Source organism: Zingiber officinale, chromosome 5B, assembly GCF_018446385.1.
Source record: "Zingiber officinale cultivar Zhangliang chromosome 5B, Zo_v1.1, whole genome shotgun sequence".
Lineage (NCBI taxonomy): Eukaryota > Viridiplantae > Streptophyta > Magnoliopsida > Zingiberales > Zingiberaceae > Zingiber > Zingiber officinale.
The window spans coordinates 5154303-5165742 of NC_055995.1; positions in this window are offsets into that span (position 1 = coordinate 5154303).

Genomic DNA, 11440 nt, shown 5'->3' on the forward strand with positions numbered 1-11440 from the left:
AGCACGTGGTGTGCTTCCAATGCAAGCGAAGGGGACACTATAGGAGCCAATGTCCGAGGGGGAGGCAACCTCACAAGGACAAGAAACCAAGCACATCAATAGGGGGGGCTAAGGCAAACCCTAAGATAATCTCTAAGGTTCATTATTGCAATTCTAATAAAACTCATGCTAGTAGTTTTGTTGCAATTGTTAATAATGATAAGCATGTTAACTTTAGGAACCAATACATGTGCTTAGGAGCTAAACATGTTAGCCTAGGTAAGGATAACACTAGAAATACCAATCCTAGGATTAACGCTTCTAAAGTTAAGGAAAACCTAGGTAGAAATCCCAAGAAGACTAGACACATGCCTAGGAATATCTCAAGAGAAAATGACAAATTAACACTTAAGGTATTAGAGAGGGAAAATCAAGTCTTGAGGTCAAGACTTGATAATTTAGAAAAGGCTCTTAAAAACATGGAGAAGTCATCTCTAGGGTTTAAGAGTCAAAAACCCAAGTCCAAGGACAAGAAAGGTTTGGGTCACAAACCTAAGTCCCAAGTGGTCAAGCCCACTTATCATAGTGTTCCATTCGATTATGGAACAAAACCTAGGGCTAGGAAGACCACTACCAAGGTCACAAGGGGAGTCACCCCTAGAGTTAATCTTGATGAGTCCCAAATGACCAAGGCTTCAAAGCCTAAGAGGGTCATTAGGAGGGTTGCTAGGGAAGTCATCCCTAGTGAATATTTAGTAAACCCAATGAGCTCACATAGATATTGGGTTCCTAGGAGCATCTTCTCTACCCCATAAATGGGTTAGAGAGTGTCAACTCCAATAAGAAGGGTAGTTAACCCAACTTTGAGGAAATTGACACTCAAGGAGCATTTTCAAGGTTTTGTGAACCTTTGAAAATGAAATGGAATTATCATTTACTCCTTGGAAGAGTAAAATGTGCCATTATGGAAAAGAATGATTTTAATTGGCACAATTTGGGAAAATCTAGAGAACTCTCGAGGAAAAAAGAAACATGCCAAGTTTTGAGGATAAATTTGATCTTTAAGTGGCATGAATTAATCTAGAGTTCAAGAAGTGTCAAAATTAGGATTTTGGCATTTTAGGGCAATCAAGGGTTAAATTTTAGGTTAGTAAAGTGGTTAAGGATACTTAGATAGGTAATCTAGGTATATTTATTTATGCTAAATCTTGCCATGATTGATTGCCCCCACATGTCATGACATCATGTTTAGTTTTATTATCATTTGAAATGTCATGATAATGCTTAAGCTAGTTTATATGTCATGCTTTATTTAAGTTTTCAAACTTTATGCCATGACATCATGACATTGGCACATGTTTTTACTTATGATATCATTATATGCCATGTCATCATCTCTTGCATTAATAATCAATTGAATTGATTTAAGGATGAAAAATACATTTTGATATTGAGACCAAATTTGTGTTTAGAAAATGCATGAGACCTTAGTCTAAGATACCTAAACCCATATCTCACATCAAAATTGCCATGGATGTGTTTGATACACTTTAGATGTGTGTGAGATATTAGGATCATGAATTAGGATCAAGGTGCATAGTTCTTGTACCTAGATGAGCCTAATTCAAGAAATGGAGGATCATAGGGAAAGCTTGTGTACAAGTCATGTACATTTAGCCCTAAGATTATGGTCCTAAATTAAAAGATTTAAAATCATTTTGAAATTGATTTGGAAAACCTTGATGAAGCTTTCCTAGTGATAGCATTCATCATTGAACATTGTGATACAAAGTTGAGTTAAACTTGAACTATTTCAAAGTTTTTGAACTTTGTATCAAGATTGAAAAATGGAAGTTATTTTCATAGAAAACTATTTTTCCTTGATAGTATATGTTATGAGGAATGTATCCTCAAAATTTTACGATTTTTGTAATTTTCTGTAATTTTCTGTGAGTTTCTGAACTTCTCCCGGGGAGAAAATCAGAAATCTCTGATTTCAGAGGCTAGATCGGTCCGGGGACCGATCCAGGAAAGATCTAATCGGTCTGCGGACCGATCCAGAGTATTGTGGATCGGTCTGCAGACCGATCCAGTGAGTTCCAGTAGCACGAGTGCGATCTGGTGAAGGGCTGATCGGTCTGGGGACCGATTAGGGCGTGTCGAATTTCTGATTTTTCAGCTGTTGTCTGAAATTTCAGTTATGGAAGTGGTGTTTTTGGATTTCTAAAGGTTTGGAACTCTCAAAGACATTGTTGGTGCAATGGTCAAAGGGGGAGTTGACCTTTAGGGGGAGTTTTACCTAATTGTCAAGGGGGAGTTGACTTTTAGGGGGAGTTTTTACTCCTTAAGACTTTTGAGGATTAGTGATATGGGATTATCACTAAGTTGATTGTTGAGTTTAGTATCAAAGGGAAAATTAAGAGTTTCAATGAAAGGTATGGGACTTTCATTAGGAAGAAACTTTTGACCTTGATACCCTCCTTTTTCTTTTTGATGTGTGTCAAAAAGGGGAGAGTGTTCATTGGAGTGTTATTGGAGAACCCAAGTTAGGTTATCGGGTTAACCTAAGCTAGGGGAAGAATGTCAAGGAATGTTCGAGGAAGAACATTGGAATTCTTTTTTATGTGTGTCAAAAAGGGGGAGAATTATTGGAGAACCCAAGTTAGGTTATCGGGTTAGCCTAAGGGGAGAATGTCCAGAGAATGTTCAAGGAAAGAACATTGGACATTGGAAGATGGTTGGAAAACCTAAGTTAGGTTATCAGGTTAACCTAACTTGATTATGGGTTTTGTCAAACATCAAAAAGGGGGAGATTGTTGGTGCAACCTTAGGTCAAGGTTGACCTGGTTGACCCGACTCGAGGTGACTTGACTCGAGTTGTATTTTGATGTTTGACTTGGGAAGATTGTCGGTGCAACCTTAGGTCAAGGTTGACCTAGTTGAGTTGCATGTTGATGTTTGACACTCGTGAGAAAGTTCTATTCTTGATGTGAGACAAGAATAGATGGTTGGGAGATTATTGGTCCAACCCTAGGTCAAGGATTGACCTGGTTGACTTGAAAAGTCCAAGTATGGAGACTTGGCACTGGGAAAGTCCAAGCAGGGAGCTTGGCACGCGAAAAGTCCAAGTATGGAGACTTGGCACTGGAAAAGTCCAAGCAGGGAGCTTGGCAAGTGGGAAAGTCCTAACTGGGATGTTAGGCAGTGTGGAAAGTCCTGGTGAGTGAAGTCAGGCAGTGGGAAAGTCCTAACTGGAATGTTAGGCAGTGTGGAAAGTCCTGGTGAGTGAAGCCAGGCAGTGGGAAAGTCCTAACTGGGATGTTAAGCAGTGTGGAAAGTCCTAGTGAGTGAAACCAGGCAGTGAGAAAGTCCTAACTGGGATGTTAGGCAGTGTGAAAACCCTAGTGAGTGAAGCTAGGTGAAAGTCCTGGTGAGTGAAGCCGGGCAAGGGAAAATCCAGATGGATCAAGGGTGATCGGACATCTGGTGATGGGAAGTCCAAGTAGGTCATAGGAGTGACCGGATACTTGGTACGGAGAGAAAAGTCTAAGTGGGTCAAAGGGATTGACCGGACACTTAGCGGGGAGTCCTAGCAGGTCAAGGGAGTGACAGGATGCTAGGCGCAATGTACCAACAGGTCAAGATTGACCGGATGTTGGATTGGACTTGGTTTGGGCGAAACCATGAGTCGGATCGACACGGTGATCGATCCGGTGATCATGAATATTCGATCGGTCGTAACCGATCAGTAACACATCGAGTATATCTGTGTGATAACTGATCGATCGTGACCGATCGAGTCGATCGAACAGAGCGAGGCGCAGAGGGGCCGATCGGTCGTGGGACCGATCAGGTGACGATCCCCGGAGTCGAGGAAGTTCCTGATCGATGCGTGGACCGATCGAGGTTCCTGATCGGTCCATGGACCGATCAGGAAACCACAGTTCTTCCCTGATCGGTCCACAAACCGATCGGGACTGGCCTGACGGATCATATCAGCTAGTTTCTTCATTTTCTTCTTCATGGATATAAAGGATCGAGGCATCTTCTGTGCGAGACCTTTTTCTTCTCTTCTGCTGAAGATTTGGGCTGTGATAAGAGCTCTGTTTGAGTTCCTTCCGAAAGCTTCGCGTGAGCTTCCACGACTGAACAGCTGCTGCTGTTAGGGTTTTTGAAGCTGCTGTTTCATCCGGACTCCAGTCGACGAGAAAGCAAGATTGGTAGAGTGCTTGTGTATTCTTATTGTATTTCTTGCTTATTCTTTGTACTTGTACTCCTGTTTACTGTTGCAAACAAGTGTGGCGAGGTTTCTCCACCCAGAAGGAGTTTTTATTAGCCGGTTTTCCGGGGACTCATCCACCGACGGATTGATTGGGTTCGTCCACCTTACGGACACGCCCAGGAGTAGGAGCATCATCTCCGAACCTCGTACATCGCTGTGTTAAGGTTTGATATTCTTCCTTTCGTTTCTAGTTTATTTTTCCGCTGCGCTAACGAATTGTAGGAAGAAACGAGCGATTTGGGGCGGCTATTCACACCCCCCCTCTCTAGCCGAGTACGAACGATCCTAACAGGTTCCTCCGATTGGACAAACTCTCTACGGGCAAACTCCTGGCTCTGTTGGACCCTCTTCTCCCGATTGGTTCCTCCAATTGATCATGCTATCTAAGGGCCCCACTCCAGACTCTATTGGACCCTCTTCTCCCAATCAATTCTTTCGATCAGATAGGATCTCTAAGGGCCTCAGTCACGGCTCTACCAGATTGATTTCTCCTGATCAGCTCCACCAATCAGACAAACCCTCTAAAGGCCCCACTCCTGGTTCTGCTCAGCCCACATGGGATTCTGCTCCGCATTCTCTCCCAATTGGCTCTCTGTCGATCAAATTGACTATAAAAGATTCCACATTAGCTTGCTAGGTGTCTCTTGGGACTTCACACCCTTTTCGAGAAATATGGTTTCTACCCATTTAGGCCTCATAAAAGAGTGGGTTGTCTACGGAGGACCCATCTTTTGGTTAGACAGCCCAATAGGTCTCTCGGCCCGTGAGCCTGCCTCACCATTAATACAACATGTGGGCTTATCAAAAAAGAAAAGGATAGTATTCGGGTATAGATACACAACATACCCTTCCCATACCTGCGATGTGACTATTAGATATAGTGTAATCATGGTGATGGTATATATTATTTGACAACAGGATAATGCCTCATTAAATGTGGGGATTATAAAGGGCATTATAAAAGGGGGTCCTTCTCCACTGGTGTAGGTACGCACGTGCACATCCATGTACTTGTTTTCATTTCTTTCCATTTCTATGTCACCACCACCTTCTGACTTGATCGTTGGAGTAGCTACGCCAGTGACCCCTCCCTGGCCTACTTATTGACTATTTCCTTCCCTCTTATTTGTTTCTATCCTCAAGAAATCCTCGGAGTTCCTTAGCTAGGTGATTCTCGGAGTTCTTCAACCATGAAATCCCCAAAGTTCCTTAGCCAGTTGATTCCTGGAGTTCTTCAACCATCTCAACTTTCATACCACATCACCGACGGTCTACTCTCCACCGCTTCCAAACAAAATCATTTATAAATGTGGTTCAGTGAATTACCAAAATTTTACCCGTCGAAACTAATCAAAACGATTGGAATTATAGTTTTAAAATCGGCAGTAATTTATCAATGAATCATGTATTTAAGTTTTTTCAAGAATCTAAACAATATATTTTAATAGTAAAATTATCACCCCACGTATCAAGGTTCCTGACCTGCTTGAGGAACCACGGATCACAATTTCGCCGTTGCCACGAAATCACAGTAAAGCTTGGGCACAAATTTGTGACTAACTTCACAACGACTAAGTAATCGTAGTTAAATTTATCATAAAATTACTATTTTTTATTTAGTTGACACTAGGTTATCTAATTTATTAGTGTGGTTTCATAAAAATTTCCATTCGCAATGGACAACCATCAATCCATTATTCTTAGATCAACCGTCAATCGATCGAACTAAGACTCAATCTTTAAATATATAGAAAAAACTGACAAAACTTCCTACCACAATATCATTGTCCCATGGGCATAAAATCACCTTAACCTTAGACATAAAATATAATCATAACCATACTTGACTGCTAAATTGAAATTATTATGGTAACTATTAATAATTATGATATATTACAACCGATCTAGCTATCAATCAAATAGAGCGAACAAGAAGATAGACAACCAAGGAAAAACATTTAATCAAGAACGTACGAGTGATTTGATGCCCCCACTCAAGTTCAGTGACTCCAGGACACAAATGAAGGATCCTGGACAAGTGGGTCTTCTTTGACCTCAACGTCTCGACTAACTTCTTGAGCAAGCCGTCAACATTTTTGGGTGTCATGTGAGTATGATTGGTGATAGGTGCAGAAATGAGTCATTCCCCTTAGCGGCGAAGGGCTCATCTTTGTTACAAATGCGGGAGTCACATTTGCTGCCTGCACTGACCTTCCTTCTAGATGGACTGAAATATAATTGAGATGCTGATAGAAGATTTAACTCTTGATTTGAGGCTGAAGGGGCTTTTTGCTAGACTGGGCGGAAACAATAGCATCCCCTTTGCGTATCAGTTGAGCTTCCTCCAATTGGATATACTTTTAATTTTTCTCCAACAGTTTTTGGTAGTCCACTGGGGGCTTCTTCACCTACAATTTGATGAAATCTCCATCTATCACTCCTTGGTAGAAGGCACTGGTTAATATTTCTGAAGGAGTCAAAGGGACTTCCTAGACGACTTGGTTGAATCGTTACATATATTCTCGAGTGTATCCTGATACTTCTGATTTATAGTGAATAAGTTGAGGAGCATCTTCTGATACCTCTTGCAGCTAGCGAATTGGTGCAGGAATGCGGCCTTAAAATTAGCAAAGGATCAAAAAGAAGAGTTAGGGAGCTTGTTAAACCATCGCTGAGCGAATTTGGACAAGGTAGTCAAGAAGACTCAACACTTAACCCCATCTAGGTATCGATGTAGCATATAAGCATTATTGAAGTTATACAGATGATCTTCTGGGTCCAACGAACAATGGTTGTTGAAAGCTCTGAGGTAGCTCCTGTTCAAGGACCTTCCTAGAGAAAGGTGTTCCTTTTGTACTTTCCTTATTAGAGATGGGGTTTTCCCCTTGTGGTCATGAGGCAATATTTCCCCTGCTTGCGATTCATGGGAAGCTTTATCGGGGAGTGCATCACCTCCATTGACTGGGGCCATTAGTGGCAGGACCCCTATGAAAGGCAAAGATGTTCTACCTTCCTGAGGAAGAGCTCTAGATAATGGAGGGAGACCCCCCACTATGGGGGGTTGTGAGAAATGGTATTGCTGAAGAAATCCTTATAGTGCCATAGAAATCATTTCATTAACATATTCTTGGGTGACAATAGCCACTCCACCATGACTTCTTTCCTCACTAGTATCACTGTTCCCAATAGTCCTTCTAGTGTTAATTATCGTAACATCTTAACTCAGTTTTTCATAGAAAGTATCAATTTGTTTCGGCCAAAATACTGCGCTGACATGCACACACTCAAGAGATCATCAGTTAAAGAGGTAAAAGAACTTGGAACACACTCAGATGAGAGGTTAGACTGGACATGGGATGGATCTCGAGACTATTCCGATGCTCATGTTAGAGTTTACTTCAGATCATATGTGGAAAAACAAAGAAGGAACAAGAAGACATAACCTCATTGAGTTAGTCCTCTCCTAAAAAGATCACCTAATTTTACCTTTGAGAGTGTCTATACCGTCCTCTGAAGAGCATCTCCACATCAACAAGGATATCATCATTGCAAGGGTTAAAGACGAGACTAGATCAGACATCCGTTGGCTGCCTGCCCATTCATCTAACACCACATGTAATGGGAGGGGTAGCTAGGGGACCGGGTCTAGCAACCTTGTAACCACCTTGTAACCACCCTGCTATTCTTAAGACGCCAAGTGATCTAGAATATTCGTTGTTATTGCAAGTGATCCCACGTGGGGCATAAATTTATTTTAAGGATAAAGAAAATGACATCAATACGGATTGACCTTAAAGGAGATGACGTAGGGATTCACCTTCGAAGGAGGACACGAACAGCCGGAGCAAAGGCGAAGGTGTCATCAAAGATGCAGGGGAATAATGAGATTGAGACAGAATTTGCTGCCAAGACTGAGATAGAGTTAGAGATTGAGACGGAATCTACTACTGAGATTGAAATAGAGTTTGAAACTGAGATAAAGTCTAAGATCGAAATGGAGCCTGCTATCGAGACTAAGATAGAGTCCGAGACTAAGACTGAGTCCGCTATCGAGAGCCCCTTTGTGGATTTTAATGATCAAGTCTAAATCCCATCTGATCAGGGTTCACCTTAGGTCAAGTTTGATTTATTGTAACTTTGAGGAGGATTCTTGACCCGACACGTAAAAGCCGAAGGAAACCACTACTTGAATCACTAATATCACGCATTATCATAAACAATGTCGAAATTGAAAGCTTCACCAGTCGACCTTGCCGAATTTGGCTGAGATGGTGGTTCTTGGCTTACGAGAGAACCCTGCTCTTGTGTGTCTGTTTAGTATTTGAGAAAAAGCTAATCTGATGTCATACGGAGTTAGAGAAATGGGCACTCGATCGATCGAATTATTCCCAAGTAAGAGTGACCCCTTGCTTGTTTGTTTTTAGGAAGAAAGCGACAAGTCGTGAGAATTAACGGGATCGTACGTGATGAATGACGGCTCTTTCTTCGACAAATTCTGACATTAACAAGCCGTGCACGCAGGCAGCTAGCTCAGCACGGTGCAACAGTGGCAGGGAGGCACAAGCTTGCGCTGCAGCACACATGAGCGAGAGTGCGCGGGCGACCAATCAGCGAGCCACGCTGCAGTTTATTAAGAGCAGACAGACACAAGCAAATTAAGGCGTGTTAAATGATCTCACCCACTAACACGAGACACGCTGGCTGCTCGTCGTGTCCTTGGCGCGGGGGCGCTCTCTCTGTGTCTCTCTCTCTCTCGTGCGTGTCGCCAGACGTGTAAATGGATTGTGGTCTCCACCTGTCATATACTCGCTCAGGATGCTATGATTTATTTTTTTCATGATGACCTTGGGTCGGGTACGGTGGGGGCGCTGGGGACGAGCGATTTCACCTTTTACCACGTGTAAATGGATTGTGGCGCCGTGTTGGAGCTTCTTTCTGTCGATCGATGAGTTTTTGGTTGGTTACGTGAAGACAACTGTTGGCTTTCTTATATGATATACGTCGACTTGTCTCCGTCCTCGCCCCTGCCGCCAGATTCTTTTCTTCCTGCGTCTGTGTTCTCGAGCGATTGACATGCGCCCTCGCTCGAGCAAGTTACATCGGTCGGTACCCGCTGTCACCTCAAAGGATGGAAAGGGCGATCCGAATTCATGACACTTTGAACGTTTCTTCTTAGCGCATCCACAACAAGTTAACGTCGACGTGAACACCTTTTTCACTACTGTAGAGTTAACGTGTTCAAAGATTTAAACGTGTTAATATTACAAGTTCAATTAAAAAAACTGAAAATAAGCATTAACGTTTGTGCATGTTAAAGCATTGCGGATGCTCTTAGATTTCATGAAGCCCTGTTCTCTTGCTTCGTGAGACATGAAATGGAAGCCCCGTGCTACGGTGCTGTGGCAGTGTGCTATGTAATTTCATTAGTTTTTTAATTATATTTTTTCTGGTGGGATAATAATCTTGATATGTTGGACTATGAGTTGTCCGTCGCCTCAAAGGATGGAAAGGGCGACCCGAGTTCATGAAACTTTGAACGTGTCTTCTTAGAGTTCATGAAGTCCTGTTCTCTTGCTTAATTCGTGTGTCTCATGCCACCGTGAGACATGAAAGGGAAGCCCCGTGCTACGGTGCTGTGGCAGATTGCTATGTAATTTCATTAGTTTTTTAATTATATTTTTTTTAGTGGAATAATAATTTTGATAATAATCTCAATTAGTCTTATTAATTATAGATGAAAATAATAATCTTGATATGTTAGACTTTGAGTTATCCACTGAACACTTTTAAATTTATCAAAAAACTTGTATACGGTTAAACCTGTCGAAAGGATAAATAGAACCCCTATCTTTAGAATAATCCAATCTACTCTACAATCTCATTCAAGGCAAAAAGAATTCTTTTAACACCTTGCATTCATAAATTAACAAACGCAATTTTATAATAAAAGACACTAATACAATATCATATAACTGTTGTAAAAAATAATTTATTACCGGAAATTTTTGAGAACTTAGCTAAATTTAAAATTATACAAAATTTAAATTCAACTTACAATAGAGATGATCTGAGTGGATAATCTCAAGTTACCAGCAGAGACTAGTTTCTATTACGTGCCGAAGAGTGGCAGATCGGACTCAGTCGTCGAGCGGGCAGATCAGTTGAGCAGCAGGTCTGTGTTGCCGAGCTGAGCAATTGAGAGCACAGAGTCTGATCGGACAGAGCAACCGTCCAACCAAAGAGATCGACCGAGCAGCACGGTCGGGCAGGCAATAAGGTCGACCGGGCAATACGATTGAGCGAGCAGAAAGGCTGACCGGGCAGTACGGTCGGGCAGTAAGGCCGACTGGGTAGTACGGTCGAGCGGGCAGACAGGTCGGGCGAGTAGACAGGTCTGGCGAGAGGCAGGCCGGCCGAGCGAAGCGACAGACCGGTCGTTCGAGCGAAGCGACAGGTCGAGCGTTCGGGTGAAGCGACAGGCCGGGCGTTTGGGCGAAGCGATAGGCCGAGCGATCAGAGAAGTCGGTCAGGCGGACGAAGAGACCGACCGGGCGAGTGGAGAGGTCGGTCGAGCGAAGGGGTCGACCGGGAGGATGAAGAGATCGGGTGAGCTGACCGAGGCCTGCGAAAGTCACAGTTTCCTTGAAACAGATTCACCCCACCTCCGGTTGTGCTTTAAGGCTTACTATTGTCGTCTATTTCCCAGGATACAATGGCTGACCGTGAATCCCACCAAGCACTGGTGGTCACGACGAACTAAGGGGTACTCGATTGCTATCACGGGCACTCTGCCGAGCAGGAGTTGCACGATGGAGGAGGAGAGAACACAGGTGGAGAGCTTTTGTTGCTTTCTGTGTGTATTCTTCTTGTGATCGCAGCCTCCTTATATATGAGCCCAGATCAACGACAGCATTAATAGTTAATTAAATACCATTACTTGTCGGGCAGTGAAACGCCGACTGTTTCACTCATTAATGCATCAGTTACACAGCAGCAAAAGGTTTACGTGGCAAAATGTTCGCTGTTCCACTTGGGTAAATTTTACCCCGACCGATCTAGCATTCGGCGCGCACAGGTCGTGGTCGCACAAGAGTTAACATGGTTTAGTGTAATCCGGGCCCTGGATTTGCACCCCCCCCTACGCACCCACGCGTGAGAGAGAGTCTCTCCCTATACATT